Source organism: Macaca thibetana, chromosome 6 (genome assembly GCF_024542745.1).
Source record: "Macaca thibetana thibetana isolate TM-01 chromosome 6, ASM2454274v1, whole genome shotgun sequence".
Lineage (NCBI taxonomy): Eukaryota > Metazoa > Chordata > Mammalia > Primates > Cercopithecidae > Macaca > Macaca thibetana.
This window is the reverse complement of record NC_065583.1, coordinates 117,743,193-117,766,930: the sequence shown is the minus strand read 5'-3', so window position 1 is coordinate 117,766,930 and position 23,738 is coordinate 117,743,193.

Below are 23,738 nucleotides of genomic sequence, written 5' to 3'. Positions count from 1 at the left end.
GTTGCATAGGTTTTAAGTGGTCTATCCTTCACCCTATTTTTCCCTTTGGGTTGCAAAGATATTTTTTAAATGCCCGATGTTGCTAAATATATGGGGAAATGGTCACTTTCTCTTACATATCTGGTGATAGAATAAGCCAAAATTGGCACAACCCTTGTAGATGGAAACTTAATAATACTGAAAGCATTACAATTTTGCATATCCCTTAACTCAAACATCCCATTTATCCTCAAGAAACACCAAATTGTAATTTTCAGAATATTTGCAATAACATCAAATTTTGAAAAATTGGAAGTACTCACCAGGCATGGTGACTCACACCTGTAATCCCAACATTTTGGGTGGCCAAGGCAGATCACTTGAGCCCAGGAGCTGGAGACCAGCCTGAGCAGCATGACAAAACCCAGTCTCTACAATACAAAAATTAGCCAGGCATGGTGGCACATACCTGTAGTCCCAGCTACTGGGAGGCTGAGGTGGGAGGATCTTTTGAGCCCAGGAGGTCAAGGCTGCAGTGAGCTATGATCGCTGCCATTGAACTCCAGCCTGAGCAACAGAGCAAGACCCTGTTTCAAAAATAAATAAATAAGGAATAATTTAAAAATTGGAAGTACTCTAAATGTTTAACGACAAAGAGACTGGTACATCACATGATAAGATTCTATAAAAATATTATGGTAGAATGTGAAGCATGGAAACATATTTAATATAGTAAGTGAATAAAAATTATATAAAAGATAGCCCATATGACCTTGTTTTTACTAAAATATTGTAAGTTATAAATAGAAGAAACATTTTTAAAAATTACCTCTAGGTAGTAAGATTAAGGTTGGTATTTATTTTCTTTTTCTCTTTACTTTTATTTTCCGCAATGAACAAGCATCACATTTGTAAAAAGTGTGTATGTGTGCATGTGTGTATGTGTGTGTGCATGTGTGTGCGTGTGTGTATGTATGTGTGCACATGAGTGTGAGTGTATCTTTATTTATTTTCTTTTTCTCTTTACTTTTATCTTTATTTATATATTTATCTTTATTTATCTTTATTTATATTTATCTTTATTTATATGTAAATAAATAGTGTATCTTTATTTATTTATTTATTTTCTTTTTCTCTTTACTTTTATTTTCCGCAATGAACAAGCATCACATTTGTAAAAAGTGTGTATGTGTGCATGTGTGTATGTGTGTGTTCATGTGTGCGCGTGTATGTATGTGTGCACATGCGTGTGAGTGTATCTTTAAACTGCAGGAGAAATCGAAGCTGTAAGGGAAATTAGAACCTTAATCTAAAGTGATCAGATGCATCCATCACCCATTTCTTAGAATCCTCTGCATTATATGAATTCCCTGAAGAATCTTTCCTTCTTTCAGATGAGAAAGCAACAAAGAGATTACTACAACAATAAAAATCTGTTTCTAGACAAAGAGTCTTTTGTTAAACAACCAATCTACTCTGCCTTCCCTGACTCTCCACCCCTCCCTACCAAAAATAAGGAAAGAAAGAACCAACAATACAGCTTAACAGTAACACTTGCCTAACAGTATTTTCTACTGTTTTCCACAAGTTTACAAACTTAAGAGACTGAAGAATATCCTTGGGACTGTTCTGAATAGTGATTTTAAAAATCAGCATTGTTCTTGTCAAGTAAGGATAGCCTTTCCTTGGGAGACTCAAACAGTTCCTTCAGAGTAGTTCAAGTCTCTGAGGCAAATATGTATCTAGGCACTGTGGTGGAGAGTATTTGCCAGTGAGAATATCAATGCCCAGGTACACACACAGTATGTGTTTTGCTGCAAATGTTTTCCCAGTAAACAATAATGGAGCCATCAAAAGAAAGGAACGCTAATCTCAAATCAATTAAATTCAAACAAAAATGCTTCCTTTGGGTATAGTTGCCTTTTGGTAAGCACACTAATTTGGAGACGTACATTATTTACTCACAAATTGTTTTCGAAGTTATCTGTGGCATTGAGAGGTTGAAGTCAACTGGTCTCTCCTGTAGCTCCTTCCCAGGCCATGAATTATTGAGGGCAAAATTTAATGGAGCCATTATTGTTCATCATTTGCTCTACTTGATATACTTTCATACTCATTTACTATTGCATAATAAAGCATTCTTATGTAATTAATTTTCATTGACATAAAATGGGATGCCCAGGAAATCAGGAACAGGTGGTTCTGTGGGTCCCCCTTCCAGTTCACATTAGGACCACTAGACAGAAGGAAATGTATCAAGATCAGCTGCTGACCAGGCTATTGGTCTGGGCAGGAGAATGGACTCTAGACTCTGAGTGCTGTCCAAAAGGAGGAATTTTCAGCCCGACTTCATCAAAGATGTGCCTCTGACCCTGAGCAGCCTCAGTCCCTAGAGCCACATGGGAAGGGAGGGATAGCAGAGCCTGAGTCCCTGGCAACCCAGCTCAGTCAAAGGGAGGATCTGTAGCCTACAGAGGAGGGAAGTGTTGGATTACTTCCAAGAAAAGAAAAATCTCCCACAGATGACAGCTATAACCTGGCATCTTAAACAAACAGATCCAAGTGGTACATGGATCCCTGCAAACGGCTGCTCGCCTGCCAATGCTTGAGTCACTTAACATCCAGTATCGTTGTTTTAGATTTGCTGTCATTGTTTTTGTTGTTGACTGCAGTGAGTTATTGGACTGAAAGCAATTTGGATATTGTCTCCCTCCATGGGGTTCTGCAGCCAAAAAGAGATTAATGAAAAGCAGGAGTTTGGGGCAAGTGATTCCGACATATCCTTTCTCGGAGCAATACAAATGACAGGGCTGTTACTTGGGGAAACAACAGGCCACAAGAGTGATTTCACTGTCTCTGATGGGGAAGGGTGGGCATAAACATTAAGCACAGTTCGTGACATTGGGGAATGACTGATGATAGAATGTTACAGAGTCTTGTTTCCTCATAAGGATTTCTCAATGTTTGTAGAAGCTGTGTTTTCATACAGCCTAGGAGGCATCAAAGCAACTTAGCAGTAGTCCTTGACATTGATAGAGTATTTTAAATGTTACCAATCACTTCAACACATATTATCACAAGTGTGCCTCAAACTTACACACTAGATAGAAGGGGCGAGTACTTCTATTTTACTAATGATAATAAGAAGTATAGAAAAGTAAAGGACTTGCCCCAGTTTACCCAGCCAGAAATGTTACTTCCAATACACACCATGCCCACTCACAGAGTGGAAGGCAGGATGAATGTCCATTTATTTATTTTTAACCGACTATATAATGAGCACATGTTATACCTTAGTTTCCTTTTCTATACAATGGGATCATTAATAATAATGCAACAACAAGTTATTATTTAAAAGTAAGGGTTGCATGACTGAAACCTGGCAACATTTTGTAAAGCCTGTCAGGATAAATTAGAAGCCGTAGATAATGCTTTAGCCTGTTTTGTAAAGACTCACATGAATGCAACAAGAACAGCAATCACCAACTGAAAATTGACATCCCCCCTCGCCAACACACACACACATACACATTCAATTTTCAGCCACAGACTTAATTTAAAGAGCTTCAACTTCATTTTAAGGGAAGAGAAATCTCATCTTAATCCTGGATTTATCTTTGTAAATATTTTTGTAAACCTTGGTAAAAATTATTTCCAAATAACAATACTAACTTGCATTTGTGGATTGCATTAGCAATAACCATGTGCTTTTATTTTTTATTTTTTGAAACTTTTATTTTGGGTTGAGGGGCAAATGTGCAGGTTTGTTATACAGGTAAACTCATATCATGGGAGTTTATTGTATGGATAATTTCATCACCCAAGTACTAAGACTAGTACCCAATAGTTACTTTTTCTGATCATCGCCCTATTCCCACTCTCCACCCACAGGTAGGTCTCAGTGTCTGTTGTTCTCCCTTTTGTGTCCATGTGTTCTCATCGTTTAGCTCCCACTTATAAATAAGAACATGCGATATTTTGTTTCCTGATCCGGGATTAGTTTGCTAAAGATAATAGCCTCCAGCTCCATCTGTGTCCCTGCAAAGAACATGATCTCATCCTTTTTATGTATGCATAGTATTCCATGGTGTGTATGTACCACACTGTATTAGTCTGTTTCCATGCTGCTGATAAAGACATATCCAAGACTGAGCAATTTACAAAAGAAAGAGGTTTCATTGGACTCACAGTTCCATGTGGCTGGGGAGGCCTCACAATCATGGCAGAAGGCAAGGAGGAGCAAGTCACATCTCAGGTGGAGGGTGGCACACAAAGAGAGCTTGTGCAGGGAAACTCCCTTTATAATACCATCAGATCTCATGAGACTTATTCACTATCATGAGAACAGCATGGGAAAGACCTGCTCCCATAATTCAATCATCTCCCACCAGGTCCCTCTCACAACACGTGGGAATTATGGGAGCTACAAGATGAAATTTGAGTGGGAACACAGAGCCAAACCATATCACACATTATCTCTATCCAGTCTACCATGGATGGGCATTGAGGTTGATTCCATATCTTGGCTATTGTGAATAGTTCTTCAACGAACATGCGCATGCATGTGTCTTTATGACAGAACACTTTATATTCTTTTGGGTATATATCCAGTAATGGAATTGCTGGGTGGAATATTTTTAGCTCTTTGAGGAATTGTCACACTGCTTTCTACAATAGCTGAACTAATTTACACTCCCACCAACAGCATATAAGCATTCCATTTTCTCTGCAATCTCACCAGCATCTGTTATTTTTTGACTTTGTATGAATAGCCATTCTGACTGCTGTGAGATGGTATCTCACTGTGGTTTTGATTTGTATTTCTCTATTGATCAGTGATATTGAGCTTTTTATCACATACTTGTTGGCCACATGTATGTCTTCTTTTGAAAAGTGCCTGTTCACGTCTTTTGCCCATTTTTTTAATGGGGTTGTTTGTTTTTTTCTTGTAAATTTGCTTTAATGTACATTTAACTTGATCCTTATCCTACCTTGAAGGTAGTTAGAGATGAACATTCTTACTACCTGCCACTAGAGCCCTGTTGGAAAAGTGAGCACACTAAAGCTAAGCTAAGGGAGATAAATATGGCACTTGGAACACACATTACCCTAGTGGTTGGCAAACCTGGGTGGGCAACTATCAGGCCCACCACTTGCTGGTGTAAAGGTCTTGGAGGAAATTTCTGATTCTCTCTGAGCCTCCAAGGAAAAATTAGCGGACTTACAAATGGGGCCACTTGCATACCTGCTGTCTCTCAGCCCTGCATCCACTCTTATCTATTCTGCTGTTGTATGGACCTGGAGCTGGAAACCTACAACCCTTATTTCCCAGGCTCCCTGGCCTCTTACTTTCTATCAGTCTGCAATATTAGAGGGAGGAAGCAGGTGAGAAGATTTTCTTCTTTCTTTCCCTGGCTGCAGGTCTGGAGGTGACTGCCTCTATTCTGTGATTCTGACTCCTGCAGTGGGCTCCTCTTCATGAGTCCTGCCCAGCAGCAAGTGATGCTCCTGGATTCTAGTAACCTTACTTTCTCCCTTCTCTTCCCCATCCCTGGAAGTGAGACTGATTCCTGAAGTAACTAATTTTCTGGATGTGACCTCTTCTTTTTAATTGTTCTCCCAGCACCTAATCCTTCCATTTGCTCTTAAAGCCCATCCAAAACATATGTAACCAATTTCTTGCATTAAACTTCTTCAGTGTGAAATATCTAGAGTCAGCTCAGTTTTTCTAAATGCACCCTGACGAATACACAGAAGAACCTAACACAAGAACTGCCACAGAGTTAGTGTGTAAACATCAAAACAATTCCAATAAAAAGTTTTGCCATGTTGTATTGAGAATCAAAGTATAATTCACTCTCCCATTGCCCTACCATTGGAGCTTTGTGTTAGGTGTGATTACCGTTTGAGAATTGTCTTTAATCACAAAAGTTTCCAAATATCAAGAAGTTTAAGATTTTTGAGGGGAGGGAGGTTCCAAGATGGCCAACCAGGAACAGCTCCAGTCTGCAGCTCCCAGCGTGAGTGATGCAGAAGGCGGGTGATTTCTGCATTTCCAACTGAGGTACCGGGTTCATCTCACAGGGGCTTGTCAAACAGTGGGTGCAGCCCACTGAGCAGGGTGGGGCATTGCCTCACCCTGGAAGCACAAGGGGTCTGGGAATTCCCTCTCCTAGCAAAAGGAAGGCATGACAGATGGTACCTGGAAAATCAGGACACTCCCACCCTAATACTGCGCTTTTCCAACAACTTTAGTAAATGGCACACGAGAAGATTATATCCCACACCTGGCTCAGAGGGTCGCACACCCACAGTCTCACTCACTGCTAGCACAGCAGTCTGAGATCCAACTGCACGGCTGCAGCGAGGCTGGGGGATGGGCATCAGCCATTGCTGAGGCTTGAGTAGGTAAACAAAGCAACTAGGAAGCTCGAACTGGGTGGAGCCCACTGCAGCTCAAGGAGGCCTGCCTGCTCTGTAGACTCCACTTCTGGGGGCAGGGCATAGCTGAACAAAAGGCAGCAGAAACTTCTGCAGACTTAAACGTCCCTGTCTGACAGCTTTGAAGAGCATAGCGGTTCTCCCAGAACAGAGTTTGAGATCTGAGAATGGACGGATTGCCTCCTCAAGTGGGTCCCTGACCCCCAAGTAGCCTAACTGGGAGGCACCTCCCAGTATGGGGCGACTGACACCTCATATGGCAGGGTGCCCCTCTGAGACAAAGCTTTCAGAGGAAGGATTAGAAGCAACTTTTGCCATTCTGCAGCCTCCGCTGGTGATACCCAGGCAAACGGGGTCTGGAGTAGACCTCCAGCAAACTCCAACAGACCTGCAGCTGAGGGACCTGACTGCTAGAAGGAAAACTAACAAACAGAAAGGACATCCACACCAAAACCCCATCTGTACGTCACCATCATCAAAGACCAAAGGTAGATAAAACCACAAAGATGGGGAGAAACCAGAGGAGAAAAGCTGAAAATTCTAAAAATCAGAATGCCTCTTCTCCTCCAAAGGAACGCAGCTCCTCACCAGCAATGGAACAAAGCTGGATGGAGAATGACTTTGATGAGTTGAGAGAAGAAGGCTTCAGACGATTGGTAATAATAAACTTCTCTGAGCTAACGGAGGATGTTCGAACCCATCACAAAGAAGCTAAAAACCTTGAAACAAAGAGTAGATGAATGGCTAACTAGAATAAACAGTGTAGAGAAGTCCTTAAATGACCTGATGGAACTGAAAACCATGGCACGAGAACTACATGATGCATGCAGAAGCTTCAGTAGCCAACTTGATCAACCAGAAGAAAGGGTATCAGTGATTGAAGATCAAATGAATGAAATGAAGTGAGAAGAGAAGTTTAGAGAAAGAAGAGTAGAAAGAAATGAACAAAGCCTCCAAAAAATATGGGACTATGTGAAAAGACTAAATCTACGTCTGATTGGTGTACCTGAAAGTGACGAGGAGAATGGAACCAAGTTGGAAAACACTCTTCAGGATATTATCCAGAACTTTCCCAAGTTAGTGAGGCAGGCCAACATTCAAATTCAGGAAATACAGAGAATGCTACAAAGATACTCCTTGAGAAGAGCAACTCCAAGACACATAATTATCAGATTCACCAAAGTTAAAATGAAGGAAAAAATGTTAAGGGCAGCCAGAGAGAAAGGTCGGGTTACCCATCAAGGGAAGCCCATCAGACAAACAGCAGATCTCTCTGCAAAAACTCTACAAGCCAGAAGAGAGTGGGGGCCAATATTCAACATTCTTAAAGAAAAGAATTTTCAACCCAGAATTTCATATCCAGCCAAACTAAGCTTCATAAGTGAGGGAGAAATAAAATCCTTTACAGACAAACAAATGCTGAGAGATTTTGTCACCACCAGGTCTGCCTTACATAGCTCCTCAAGGAAGCACTAAAAAAGGAAAGGAACAACTGGTACCAGCCACTGCAAAAACATGCCAAATTGTAAAGACCATCAATGCTAGGATGAAACTTCATCAGCTAACAAGAAAAATAACCTGCTAACATCATAATGACAGGATCAAATTCACATGTAACAATATTAACCTTAAATGTAAATGGGCTAAATGCTCCAATTAAAACACACAGACTTGCAAATTGGATAAAGAGTCAAGACCCATCATTGTGCTGTATTCAGGAGATCCATCTCACATGCAGAGACGTACATAGGCTCAAGATAAAGGGATGGAAATGGAAAGCAAAAAAAAAAAGAAAAAAAAGAAACAGAGGTTGCAATCCTAGTCTCTGATAAAACAGACTTTAAACCAACAAAGTTCAAAAGAGACAAAGAAAGCCATTACATAATGGTAAAGGGATCAGTTCAACAGGAAGAGATAACTATCCTAAATATATATGCACCCTATACAAGAGCACCCAGATTTATAAATCATAAAGCAATTCTCTAAGGACCTTTGTAGGTCTTTGAGACCTACAAAGAGACTTAGATTCCCACACAATAATAATGGGAGACTTTAACACCCCACTGTTAACATTAGACAGATCAATCAGACAGAAAGTTAACAAGGATATCCAGGAATTGAACTCAGCTCTGCACCAAGCAAACCTAATAGACATCTACAGAACTCTCCACCCCAAATCAACAGAATATACATTCTTCTCAGCACCACATCACACTTATTCCAAAATTGACCACACAGTTGGAAGTAAAGCACTCCTCAGCAAATGTAAAAGAACAGATATTATAACAAACTGTCTCTCAGACTACAGTGCAATCAAACCAGAACTCAGGATTAAGAAACTCACTCAAAACCACTCAACTACATGGAAACTGAACAACCTGCTCCTGAATGACTAGTGGGTACGTAACAAAATGAAGGGAGAAACAAAGATGTTCTTTGAAACCAATGAGAACAAAGACATAACATACCAGAATCTTTGGGAAACATTTAAAGCAGTGTGTAGAGGGAAATTCATAGCACTAAATGTCCACAAGAGAAAGCAGGAAAGATCTAAAATTGACACCCTAACATCACAATTAAAAGAACTAGAGAAGCAAGAGCAAACACATTCAAAAGCTAGCAGAAGGCAAGAAATAACTAAGATCAGAGCAGAACTGAAGGAGATAGAGACACAAAAAACCCTTCAAAAACTCAATGAATCCAGGAGCTGGTTTTTTGAAAAGATCAACAAAATCGATAGACTACTAGCAAGACTGATAAAGAAGAAAAAAGAGAATAATCAAATAGATGCAATAAATAATGATAAAGGGGATATCACCACTGATCCCACAGAAATACAAACTACCATCAGAGAATACTATGAACACCTGTATGCAAATAAACTAGAAAACCTAGAAGAAATGGATAAATTCCTGGACACATACACCCTCCCAAGACTAAACCAGGAAGAAGTTGAGTCCCTGAATAGACCAATAACAGGTTCTGAAATTGAGGCAATAATTAATAGCCTACCAACCAAAAAAATCCAGGACCAGATGGATTCACAGCCAAATTCCACAAAACGTACAAAGAGGAACTGGTACCATTCCTTCTGAAACTATTCCAATCAATAGAAAAAGAGGGAATCCTCCCTAATTCATGTTGTGAGGCCAACATCATCCTGATACCAAAACCTGGCAGAGACACAACAAAAAAAGAAAATTTTAGACCAATATCCCTGATGAACATCGATGCAAAAATCCTCAATAAAATACTGGTAAACTGAATCCATCAGTACATCAAAAAGCTTATCCACCATGATCAAGTAGGCTTCATCCCTGGGATGCAAGGCTGGCTCAACACACACAAATCAATAAATGTAATCCATCATATAAACAGAACCAAAAACAAAAACTACATGATTATCTCATTAGATGCAGAAAAGAACTTCGACAAAATTCAACAGCCCTTCATGCTAAAAACTCTCAATAAACTAGGTATTGATGGGATGTATCTCAAAATAATAAGAGCTATTTATGACAAACCCACAGCCAGTATCATACTGAATGGGCAAAAACTGAAAGCATTCCCTTTGAAAATTGGCACAAGACAGGGATGCCCTCTCTCACCACTCCTATTCAACATAGTGTTGGAAGTTCTGGCCAGGGCAATCAGGCAAGAGAAAGAAATAAAGAGTATTCGATTAGGAAAAGAGGAAGTCAAATTGTCCCTGTTTGCAGATGATATGATTGTATATTTAGAAAACCCCATTGTCTCAGCCCAAAATCTCCTTAAGCTGATAAGCAACTTCAGCAAAGTCTCAGGATACAAAACCAATGTGCAAAAATCACAAGCATTCCTATACACCAATAACAGACAAACACACACCCGAATCAGGAATGAACTCGCATTCACAATTGCTTCAAAGAGAATAAAATACCTAAGAATCTAGCTCACAAGGAATGTGAAGGACCTCTTCAAGGAGAACTACAAACCACTGCTCAACGAAATAAAAGAGGACACAAACAAATGGAAGAACATTCCATACTCATGGATAGGAAGAATCAATATCGTGAAAATGGCCATACTGCCCAAGGTAATTTATAGATTCAATGCCATTCCCATCAAGTTACCAATGACATTCTTCACAGAATTGGAAAAAATTGCTTTAAAGTTCATATGGAACCAAAAAAAGAGCCCACATTGCCAAGACAATCCTAAGCCAAAAGAACAAAGCTGGAGGCATCACTCTACCTGACTTCAATCTATACTACAAGCCTACAGTAACCAAAACAGCATGATACTGGTACCAAAACAGAGATATAAACCAATGGAACAGAATAGAGCCCTCAGAAATAATACTACACATCTACAACCATCTTCTCTTTGACAAACCTGAGAAAAACAAGCAATGGGGAAAGGATTCCCTATTTAGTAAATGGTGCTGGGAAAACTGGCTAGCCGTATGTAGAAAGCTGAAACTGGATCCCTTCCTTACACCTTATATGAAAACTAATTCAAGATGGATTAAGGACTTAAATATTGGACCTAAAACTATAAAAACCCTAGAAGAAAACCTAGGCAATGCCTTTCAGGACATAGGCATGGGCAAGGACTTCATGACTAAAACACCAAAAGCAATGGCAACAAAAGCCAAAATTGACAAATGGTATCTACTTAAACTAAAGATCTTCTGCACAGCAAAAGAAACTACCATCAGAGTGAACGGGCAACCAACAGAATGGGAGAAAATTTTTGCAATCTACTCATCTGACAAAGGGCTAATATCCAGAACCTACAAAGAACTTAAACAAATTTACAAGAAAAAAATCAAACAATCCCATCAAAAAGTGAACAAAGGATATGAACAGACACTTCTCAAAAGAAGACATTTATGAGCCAACAGATACATGAAAAAATGCTCATCATCACTGGCCATCAGAGAAATGCAAGGCAAAACCACAATGAGATACCATCTCACACCAGTTAGAATGGTGATCATTAAAAAGTCAGGAAACAACAGGTGCTGGAGAGGATGTGGAGAAATAGGAACACTTTTACACTGTTGGTGGGACTGTAAGCTAGTTCAACCATTGTGGAAGATGGTGTGGCGATTCCTCAAGGATCTAGAACTGGAAATACCATCTGACCCAGCCATCCCATTACTGGGCATATACCCAAGGGATTATAAATCATGCTGCTGTAAAGACACATGCACACGTATGTTTATTGCGGCACTATTCACAATAGCAAAGACTTGGAACCAACCCAAATGTCCATCAATGATAGACTGGATTAAGAAAATGTTGCACATATATACCATGGAATACTATGCAGCCATAAAAAAGGATGAGTTAATGACCTTTGTAGGGACATGGATGAAACTGGAAACCATCATTCTCAGCAAACTATCATAAGGACAGAAAACCAAACACTGCATGTTCTCACTCATAGGTGGGAATTGAACAATGAGAACACTTGGACACAGGGTGGGGAACATTACACACTGGGGCCTGTCATGGTGTGGGGGGATGGGGGTGGGATAGCATTAGGAGATATACCTAATGTAAATGACGAGTTAATGGGTGCAGCACACCAACATGACACAGGTATACATATGTAACAAACCTACATGTTGTGCACATGTACCATAGAACTTAAAGTATAATAATAAAATTAATTAATTCAAAAAAAGATTTTTTTAATGATGCATGTACCGATTTAGTGTACTTTCCAAAACAAGGATGACAAAAATACTGACCTACCTCATAGAGCTGGTTGGAACAACTAATTAGCTCTCATAAAAACACTTCAACCGCCTAAAGTACCTCATAAAAGTTTATTATGAGTAGTAATACTAATAGTTAAACATATAATGATAGGCATCAAATGGGCACGCTCCACAAGCTGATGGTGTTTTAAATTCTCTTTACGATCTCACTGTTGTTTAGCAGTTCATATGTTGAAAGCTCTTCACAGCTGTAAATTAGTTAATCCCCATGACACTCACTCCTGCGAGATAGGTCAGTATTATTTTCTATTTCTATGGCAACAAATCCTATGTAAATGCCTAATGATAGAAGGTGGAGATGAGAAACAGGAAAGGTTAAGTGACTTGTTCAAGGCCACACATCAAGTAGGTGGCAGGGTTGACTTTAAAATGCAGAAGTGCTGACCCCAAAGGGCACTCAAGTCCACCTGGTCAACACAGAGGGGATTATTGACATTCATTTGCTTAGAAATTCAGTGAAACAGAAAATATTAATATGGTCTATATCTGGGAACAAAATATGAACAATTATAATTTGCAGGCATATAGTTAAGTCCACTAGTGAGAGGCAGTAGTAGGCAGGGTGGCATGAATTCTGAAGACATACTTCATATTCATATCCCAGTCAGCCTCTGCCACACACTTGCTCTGCGAACTTGGGCAAGTTACTTCACTTCTCTGAAGCTGTTTCAGATCCTAATAATAGTAAAATGAAGCTAATAACAGGACCATCCTTATATGCTATGGGAAGATTTAATGTAAAGCACTTAGAGCAGGGAAAAGTAGATAATAAGCATTCAATAAGTGTCAGCTATTACTAGATAGGTAGATCATATTACAGAAGAAATATTTATTGCTTTCCAACAATGTGTGAAGTGCAGAGATGCCTAAGACACAATCCCTGTCCTCAAAGAGCTTTCAGTATAATAGGTTTGTGAAATGTGTAACTTGCCACGGCATATAAGGGGGATGAGTGACATGGGACTGGAAGTGTTAAAATAAGACCACGAGTTTCCAAGGTAGATTATCTGACTCCTCAATTCTCTGATAGTGTGAATTTAGTCTGCTCCTGCCTTCACCTGTCCCTTGGTTTCTGTTTCCATTTAATTAATTTTATTTACATTTTTGTAAAGAGAAAGAACATAACAGTCACTAAAAGATTCCACCTGCTAGAGAGTGTCACGGGTGCTCAGAGGAAAGCAGTTACTTCTGAATGAAGTGTTTAGGCAAGAGATGGTGCTTGAATTTCATCTTAAAAGATAAGTCTAATTTTAAAACTCCAAGACAGCTGTGAGAGGGTGAGCATAGGGAGTGGATGGGTGGACAGAAACAATGGGATACCAGAGTTTGAGGAAGGAAGAATAGAAAGAGGTTTATTGAACACCTACTATGATCCAGCAACATGTTAGCCCCTTAAATTACCTAAAAAAGGTCACATAACTGGTAAGTGGCTGATATGGTTTGGCAGTGTCCCAACCCAATTCATCTTGAATTGTAGCTCCCACAATTCCCACATGTTGTGGGAGGGAACCAGTGGGAGGTAATTGAATCATGTGGGTGGGTCTTTCCCATGGTATTCTCATGATAGTGAATAAATTTCACAAGATCTGATGGTTTTATAAAGGAAAGTTTCCCCACACAAGTTCTCTTCTCTTGTCTGCCACCATGTGAGACGTGCCTTTCACCTTCCACTGTGATTGTGAGGCCTCCCCAGCCATTTGGAACTGTGAGTTCATTAAACCTTTTACTCTTGTATATTGCCCAATCTTGGGTATGTCTCTATCAGCAATGTAAAAACAGACTATTACAGTAAATTGGTATCAGTAGAGTGGGGCACTGCTGAAAAGATACCTGAAAATGTGGAAGCAACTTTGGAACTGGGTAAAAGGCAGAGGTTGGAACAGTTTGGAGGGCTCAGAAGGAGACAGGAAAATGTGGGAAAGTTTGGAATTCCCTAGAGACTGTTGAATGGCTTTGACCAAAATGCTCATAATGATATAAACAATGAAATCCAGGCTGAGGTTGTCTCAGATGGAGATGAGAAACCTATTAAGAACTGGAGCAAAGTTGACTCTTATTATGTTTTAGCAAAGAACTGGCGGCATTTTGCCCCTACCCTAAAGATTTGTGGAACTTGGAATTTGAGAGAGATGATTTAGGATATCTGGTGGGAGAAATTTCTAAGCAGCAAAGTATTCAAGAGGTGACTTGGGTGCTGTTAAAGACATTCGATTTTAAAAGGGAAACAGAGCATAAAAGTTCAGAAAATTTGCAGCCTGACAATGCTACAGAAAAGAAAATCCCATTTTCTGAGGAGAAATTAAAGCCAGCTGCAGAAAATTCACATAAATAATGTGGAGCCAAATGTTAATCACCAAGACAACAGGGAAAATGTCTCCAGGGCATGACAGAGACCTTCATGGCAGTCCCTTGCATCACAGGCCCAGAAGCCTAGGAGGAAAAAATGGTTTTGTGGGCCAGGTCCAGGGTACCCCTGCTGTATGCAGCCTAGGGACTTGGTGGCCTGCATTCCAGCCACTCTTGCCATGGCTAAAAGGGTCGAAGGTACAGCTCAGGCCATTGCTTCAGAAGGTGCAAGGCCCAAGCCTTGGCAGCTTCCACCTGGTGCTGAGCCTGTGGATGCACAGAAGTCAAGAATTGAGGTTTGGGAACCTCTGCCTAGATTTCAGAGGATGTATAGAAACACCTGGATGCCTAGGCAGAAGTTTGCTGTAGGGGCAGGGCCCTCATGGAGAACCTCTGCTAGGGCAACGCAGAAGGGAAATGTGGGGTGGGAGGCCCCACACAGTCCCTACTGGGGCACCACCTGGTGGAGCTGTGAGAAGAGGGCCACCATCCTCCAGAACCCAGAATGGTAGATTCACCGACAGCTTGCACCAGATGCCTGGAAAAGCTGCAGACACTCAACGCCAGCCTATGAAAGCAGCTGGGAGGGAGGCTGTACCCTGCAAAGCCACAGGGACTGAGCTGCCCAAGACCATGGGAACCCATCTCTTGCATCAGCGTGACCTGGAGGTGACACCTGGAGTCAAAGGAGATCATTTTGGAGCTTTAAGATTTGACTGCCCCACTGGATTTTGGATTTGCATGGGGCCTTTAGCCCCTCTGTTTTTGCCAGTATCTCCCATTTGGAATGGGTGTATTTATTCAATGCCTGTATCCTCATATTATCTAGGAAGTAAGTAACTTGTTTTTTATTTTACTGACTCATAGGTGGAAGGGACTTTCCTTGTCTCAGACGATACTTTGGACTGTGGACTTTTGAGTTAATGCTGAAATTAGTTAAGACTTTGGAGGACTGTCGGGAAGTCATGATTGGTTTTGAAATGTGAGGACATGGGAAGTGGGGAGGACCGGGGTGGAATGATATGGTTTGGCTGTGTCCCCACCCACATCTCATCTTGAATTGTAGCTCCCACAATTTCCATATCTTGTGGGAGGGAACCAGTGGGAGGTAACTGAATCATGAGGGCAGGTCTTTCCCATGCTATTCTCATGATAGTGAGTAAGTCTCACGAGATCTGATGGTTTTATAAAGGGAAACTTCCCCACACAAGTTCTCTTCTCTTGTCTGCTGCCATGTGAGACGTGCCTTTCACCTTCCACCATGATTGTGAGGCCTCCCCAGCCACATGGAACTGTGAGTCCATTAAAGCTGTTTCTTTTGTAAATTGCCTAGTATTGGGTATGTCTTTATCAGCAACATGAAAATGGACTAATCCAGTGGCTCAGCTGGGACTCAAATTGATTCACCTATTCGAACTTTGAGGCCACAGAAAAAAACACTGAGAATTTTTTTTTTTTTTTTTTGAGACATTCTCACTCTGTCACCCAGGGTGAAGTGCAGTGGCACAATTTCGGCTCACTGAAACCTCCACCTCCTGGGTTCAAGCAATTCTCCTGCCTCAGCCTCCCAAGTAGCTGGGACTACAGGCACATGCTGCCGTGACCAGCTAATTTTTTGTATTTTAGTAGAGACAGGGTTTCACCGTGTTGCTCAGGCTGTTCTCGAACTCCTGTGCTCAAGCAATCCACCTGCCTCAGCCTCCCAAAGTGCTAGGATTACAGGCGTGAGCCACCACACCTGGTAACATTGACAGATTTTTAAGAGGGGAGAAAGTGACACAAAGTGGAACTTTTGCAAGATTACTCTGGGCATAGTATTTAGATAGGATTGAATAAACAGTCTGGGAAAAGGCAGATAAGGCAGTTTACAGTATGTAAGAGAGATGAAAGCTGTAACAGAATCATGATATAAGACTGGAAGGAAAAGAATGGGTGGGGGTGCTACTCAGTGATTCTCAGCTCTAGCTGTATAATAGAATCACCTGGAGATATTTGAAAAACTACTAATGCTTTGGCACATGTATACACATGTAACAAACCTGCATGTTGTGCACATGTACCCTAGAACTTAATGTATAATTTTAAAAAAACTATTAATGCTTAAGTTCATTGACTATTGTATACACCAGAGGTAGGACATAAAGTACCATTTAAAACTTAACTAAAGAAAAACTAAATAGAAAACGTCAAATGAAAACCAGGGGACTTTCTGCACATGTATACCAGAACTGAAAGTATAATAATTTAAAAAGGGGGACTAACAACATTTTTTTTTAAAAACTAGGTCTCACTCTGTTGCTCAGGCTGGAGTGCAGTGACACAATCATAGTTCACTGCAGCCTTGATCTTCTGGGCTCAAGTGATCCTCTCACCTCAGCCGCTGAAGTGGCTGGGATTACAGGCATGCACCACCAAGCCTTGTAAACTTTTTATTTTTTGTAGAGATGGGGTCATACTATGTTGCCCAGACTGGTCTCAAAGCCCTTGGGATCAAGTGGTCCTCCCACCTTGGTATCCCAAAGTGCTGGGATTACAGGTGTGAGCCATTGTGCCTAACGCATTCTACTTTTTTATCTATGAATTTGACTACTTTAGATACCTCATATAAGTGGAATCATACAGTATTTGTCTATTTATAACTGGTTTATTTCACTTCACATAATGTCCTCAAAGTTCATCATGTTGTAGCTTTTTTCTAGGCTGCAGATAATTCCATTGTATAGATATACACAACATTTTGTTTATTGATTCATACATTGATGGATATTTGGTTGTTTCTACCTCTTGGCTATTTTTAAAAGTGCTTCTATGAACATGAATGTACAAATATGTCTTTAAGACCCTGCTTTCAATCCTTCTGGGTGTATACTCAGAATTAGGATTGCTGGTTGTTCTATTTTCAATTTTTTGAGGAACTACCATACTGTTTTCCATAGCAGTTACATCATTTTACAATCCATTCAACAATGCACAAGGGTTGCAACTTCTCCATATTCTCACCAACACTTGTTATTTTTTGCTTTTTTAATGTAGCCACTCTAATGAGTGTGACTAAGGACATTTTTTAAAGATCTAAGTACAAAGATAATCTCTAAAACAAAAATATAAATCATCCTGAATGTTAAAGTAATTAAAAAATCTAAAATGAATGAAAACAAATTGTGTAGGGAAACACAGCTAATGTAACATAACAAACATAATAATAATGTCACAAGATCTTTAGGGTATCACTTTGGCAGCCGGAAACCTCTGTGGCTGGTGGTGCCTCTACTTGGGTTTTGCTTGTACCCACTGGGCTCATTCCCCCCACTCAACCTGGCAGGCTGTGCTCGGTTCCTACTACCGACCCAGATCCCACACCTGCCAAGGGTGAGCCAGTTGAGAAGCAGCAAGGGGTGTGGGAGCAAGTGAGCAAGCATGGGATCTGGCCACTGCACACAGCCAGGCACGCTGGTTGCTGTGATGAGGCAGACAGCTTCAGGAATCAGCACAGGTGCCAGCTCTGTGCAAGGTTGCAGCTGGACCAGATGTACCACCCGTAGCTTCTGCTGTGGGCACCCACGTCTGGACGAGGGGAACTCAGTGGCACCTGGAAGCCTGGAGATGCCAGGAACCACAGAGGCCCAAAGAGGGTGTCACAGCTCTGGCTCAGGGATGCCCTAGGTCTGAGCTTCCTGAAGGGCCATAGCTCTTCCCTCCTTGTCATCCACAACATGGTGAGCAAGGAGCATATTTCAGCCCTGTTTGCATTACAGCTCTTTCAGTCCCACCATTCAGCAGGTCACAAATTCTTATCCCACATCCAGGAAGAATGAGGTGTGCAGGCAATTGGAGGGCAAGCAAGTCAAAAGAAGCTTCGTTGAGTGACAGAACAGCTCTCAGGAGACCTGAAGAGGGTAGCTCCTTTCCACAGACAGGTCACCCTGACAAGTGTCCAGCTCTCAGCAGAGAGGAGACCCACAGTGAGTAGCTCCTTTCTGCAGGCAGGTCATCCCGAAGAGTCGAGGAGATGAGAAGTGGGTAGCTCCTTACCACAGCTGGTAGTCCAATGTCTGTGTGAGTCTGGCTGAGTCTGGGGTTTTTATGGGCTCAGAAGGGAGAAAGTGCATGCTTACTGGTCCATCAGTGGCCATATGTGGGCCCAGATAAAGCACTATAAGTTCTCATTCCAGGCACAGACTCTGCCAAGAACTGGCAGCCCGGCCCCAGGGCTTCAGGCCAGCCCTGGCTTGAAGGTGGGGTTTCACTGGGGACCCACACCATTCCACCCAGGAACCTGTCTGCCCCCATCATCAACATGCCATCCACAGCACCAAGGCTATTTACACCAAAGGGTACCTGCAGGCCCACACTGAGCTACCCTCAGCACCCCTGACCCCATGCTTATTGGTGCTCAAAGTCTGGAGTGGGCCAAGGCATTGGGGGCTGGATTGTGTGTCAGTGCTGCCCTGAGTATGCGCACACCCAGCCAGGTTGCGACAGCTTTGCTCCAAAATTAGAGTTGTCACTGGGAGTGGGGACAGGCCAGGGAGCAGGAGCAGGCACTTCTGAGCCTGCAGGGGTGGGGGGGCTTCCCAGACCCCCAAAAGCACAGGGATGCCTGAGTTCAGAGCCACAGCTGGGAAGTTTGGCTGCACCCAGGAGCACAGGATTTCCACCCTGCCAACTTGGTAGGGGGCAGGGATCCCACGTGTTCCTGGCCCCCGCTGGCTCCACAGAGCACGCAGTCCTGGCCATGCCTCCCTTGATGCAGCTGGCGTCTTCACAGCAGCCGCTCCAGATGGGCCGCCACTGCCATCAATAATAACATAAAATCATGTGGCAGAGTTAAAACTGACACATCATCTTTGTCAATAAATATGTATAGACTGAACTCACTTGCTAAAAGATTTTCTATTTGGCTCACAAACAAGACTCAACTATATGCTTTAACCAGAAACACAATTAATACAAAGTAATTTAGAAAGCCTAAAAGTAAAGGAATAGGCAAAGATTTTTCCAGACAAATGGAAGCAATAAAAAAGCACGGATTACAACCCTGATACCATCCCGTATATCCCTGGTGGGAAAGCAAACTGTATTGTATCCATGTTAAATTCCTGTTTTTTGCCATGGTATTGTAGTTATAAAAGAGGATGTTCTTATTCTTAGGAAGTACATACTGAAGAATATTTCAGAGTGACAGATTCTCAAGGAGTTTAGAAAAAATAGAGAGTAATTGAGAATGATACAGTAAATGGTGCAAAACGTAAATAATTGGTGAATCAAGGGTCTATGTGAGTTCTCTGTACCTTTCTTGCAACTTTTCTGTAAGTTTGAATTTTCATCAAAACAAAAAGTTTAAAAAAATTAATGCCCAGATCTAACTTCCCAGAAATTCTAATTATCTTAGCCTCAAAATGGAGCCAAGATCTATGGTATTTTTTAAAGCTCTACAGGTGATTGTAATATGCATCAAGTTGAGAGCCATTGTACTAGTCAGTCCATGGGACTTAGTTACTGATTGAATGTGTGTGGCCCAGAAAGGAAGAAACCGAGGAAGACTGTGGAAGGCCAGAAAATGGCCCTCAAAGATATCCAGGTCCTTCTACCTGGAGCCTGTGAATGTTACCCCATGACAAAAGGGACTTCGCAGCTGTGATAGTTAAGGATCCTTGAGATGGGGAGATTGTCCCTGATTATCCAGGTAGTGTCCTTATAAAAGGAAGGCAGAGGGAGATTCTGACCTCAGAAGAGGAAGTAGGAGATGTGACAAAGGAGGCAAGAGGCTGGAATGATGCAACCATGAGCCAAAGAATACCGGCACCTGCCAGAAACTGGAAGAAGACAGACACAGATTCTCTCTTGGAGGCTTTAGAAGAAACTAGCCCTTGACTTTGCACCTTAATTACAGTCCTGTAAGACTCATTTCTGACTTTTGGCCTCTAGAGCAGAGAATAAATTTGTGTTGTTTAAAGTCACTAAGTGTACAGTAATTTGTTGCCACAGCAATAGAAAACTAATACAGACTTAAATGTTTTAGAGATAAAGAGGAAAAAGCGGGGTTCAAAAATGAAGAGAAGTATGACTTTTCTTATTCGTGAGGGTAACTTTTGTTCCATTCATTTTCCAAACCCTGGAAAAGAACAGGAAAGTGGGTAATTGTCTTAGTCCCTTAGGAATGCTACAACAAAGTACCATAGACTGAGTGACTTATAAACAACACAAATTTATTTTCTGTTCTGGAGAATGTCACAGTTCTGGAGGATGGAAGTCCGAGATCAGAGTGCCATCGTGACTGGGTTCTGATAAAGGCTCTCTTCTGGGTTGTAGATCACCTGTTTCTCATTGTATCTGTACATGGCAGAAAGAGAAGAAGAAAGCTCTCTGAAGTCTCTTTTATAAGAGCACCAATCCCATAGATGAGAGTTCTACCCTCATGGCCTATGTCCCTCCCAAAGGCTTCACTTTCTAATACTATCACTTTGAGGGTTAGGATTTCAACATATGAAATTTGGTGGGGGACACAAACATTCAGTCTATTGCATTGACAGATGAGAGATTTCAACAAATTTCTGGAAAATAGAAAGTATGGGAGTCTGCTGATAGATGAAACAGAAACATGAAACCAACAGCCCAAAACATCTGATTGAGGGGGTTGCAGAGAAGGTGAAACCTGATCTGCCCAAGTAGCCTCTGTAGGGCTCCAAGCTTAGAGCAGTCATGTAAGACAGAGTGGAATGTTGGAGGTCAGGCTACCAGAAGGCTTCTTAGAATGTCTGTACACAAAACAGTTGTATTAGAGAGTGCCATATCCCTTTCCTTTCCCCTCTTGCTACAGGCAGCCCAGCTTTTATCTCCAACAAAAATTTAGGAAAGCTCCTATTTAAGGAAATTGAATAAACAATTGACTGGAAGAAGCAATGGCTCTGTGTTGGATGTTTTGCTCAGAAGTGTCTCTCTCACTCTGACCTGAGGAGGGTCTCCCAGCCTGTTCATCCCAGAGCTAAGCCTGACAGTGATGTATCCCAGTCTATCTGTGCATGGCCATTAGGCACAAGATCTTTCTCCATAGGGCAGAGGAAATCCATATTAGCTACTTAATCTTTTACTTTTAAATATAAATGAGCAATACGAGTCCATTAAAACCGAGGGAGGAAGGCAACAGAAACAATAATCAAACGATATTTGAGAAACGTGTGGTTCAGTAGTGAAGCATTCTATGACTTTAAGCAATTGTTGCAAAGTAAGGCAACAGAAACCTTTTGACCTTGATGCTACAACAATTCTATCTTGAGCAACCCAGAGGTCATTTCATTAGGCTATTACATAAGAAAATACAATCCTAACATACAACTTGGCTCTGCGGTGAACAATATTCATATAGGTATGATAATGTAAATGCTGATTTTTGGTTTTCAATCCATAGCAAAAGCTCATGAAAGTTAATTATGGTTTCAGGACAAATGTAAATGTTAACCATCTTGACTGTAAAAGTTAGACAAGGCTGAGATGAGGTGGGAGGTTTGCAGGGGAGGAGTGGCATAGAGATATGCAGTAAAGAGGAAAAATTAGAAATATAAATATGGTGCCTAATATTGCAATGTTATCCAATAAAAATCACTCAAAAATAACAATATAAAGGTCAAATACTGCAAAGGTGAAAAGGTAGAGTGTAATATAAATGAGTTAAGTCCTCATCTTTCATGACTGAGAGTCAACATATATTGTCAAAATTTTTTTAAAAATCAAGAAATGGAAGTCATTATTTAGAAGTTTGGACATAATCATTAGAGGGCTTGAACATAAAAGAGGTTGCTTCTGGAGAATGGGACTGCAGTGGAGAAAGAAATTGAAAGACTGTTTCTTTTCATTATAAATTCTTCTGTTCTCTGTGATTTTCTTTTTTACCAAATGTACATACTTCTCTAATAAACATAAGTTTTCAAAATGATAAAGTATTAAGCACATAGATCTCTTATTATTGGCAGTCTAGAGTTATATTACAGATGATTTTGTATCTCACATAACTTTAGGATCATTATTTAAGGACTGATCATAGTAATAGACTATTGTATGTGTAGACTCTGTAGTTAATCACTGTATGCTCTGTTAATAAAGAAGGCATAGGAAAGAAAGAGGAGGTGGACGGGAAAAAATAACAGGAGATTCAAGATAGAAAAGGTGTTGGGATAATCAAGTTGCTGAGGTCAGAGTTAGGGTGGAGCTGGTAAGTCATCTAGGTGGAGATTCCAACAAGTGGTAGAGATTTGGGCAGTCAAAGCCCAGAGATAATGGTTGGGGGCCTCATTCACATAGACAGGAAACTCTTGAAGTGATGGCAGCCACAAGCTCTGCTCTAGTCCCCTTTGACTCTTTCTCCGAAGACGCTTCCTCCCAGTGCTCTGTAGCCCTGCCCTCCTTCCCCCTCCACACACACAAATACCACCTGTCTCTAAAAGCCCTACCAATGTGCAAGGCCTTCCCAAGTCCCATCTGCTTGAAGCCTTTTTAGCAATCCCAGTCCTTACCCATCACCCCTTTGCTGTACTTCATCAGGCTCAACATTTCCACACTGGACCCCAATTGGTACCATGGGCTTTACTAGATGTCTGAGGGTCCTAATCCCTTCTCCCCAACTAGATCATGAACTTTTTTTTAAAGGAAGATGCTCTGACATCTGACTTTTGCCTCTCCTAGAGAACTGAGCTGGTGTTGGCCTTCAAATAAGCAATTACACTTCCAGTAGTAGCACAAAGTAAGGCATGAAGTTCTCATTTTAACTGAAACAAGTTTCCCTACCTTGGAGCAAATTGTGATGTAAGGAACCTAGCACACTTCATTTGTCCGGTTTGTAATGCAGTAGTAGTGACTGACGGAACCCCACGCAATGCCAGTCACCCTTTATTCTCAGGAGGCAGGCAGTCTGGAGTGATGAGGGTTGGAGGTCTGGGGGAGAACAAGCCAAGTGTCCTGGCTGCCTCTTGTTCCAGCAGATACTACCCCTCCCTGAAGAGCAGATGCATCCAGATGGTAGGCACAAGTTCATAATGCACAGGTCAGAGGTGGGAAGTCTACACAACATAGCCTCTGTCGCTAAGAGAACAGGGCTCCTGTGGGAAGCACACATACAGAACTCGACTGAATGTTCCCTAGAGAGAGGAGGACAGTTTGCCATTCCCCACTCTCCATGTTTCGACCATTCCTCCCCCGTACTCTTTAG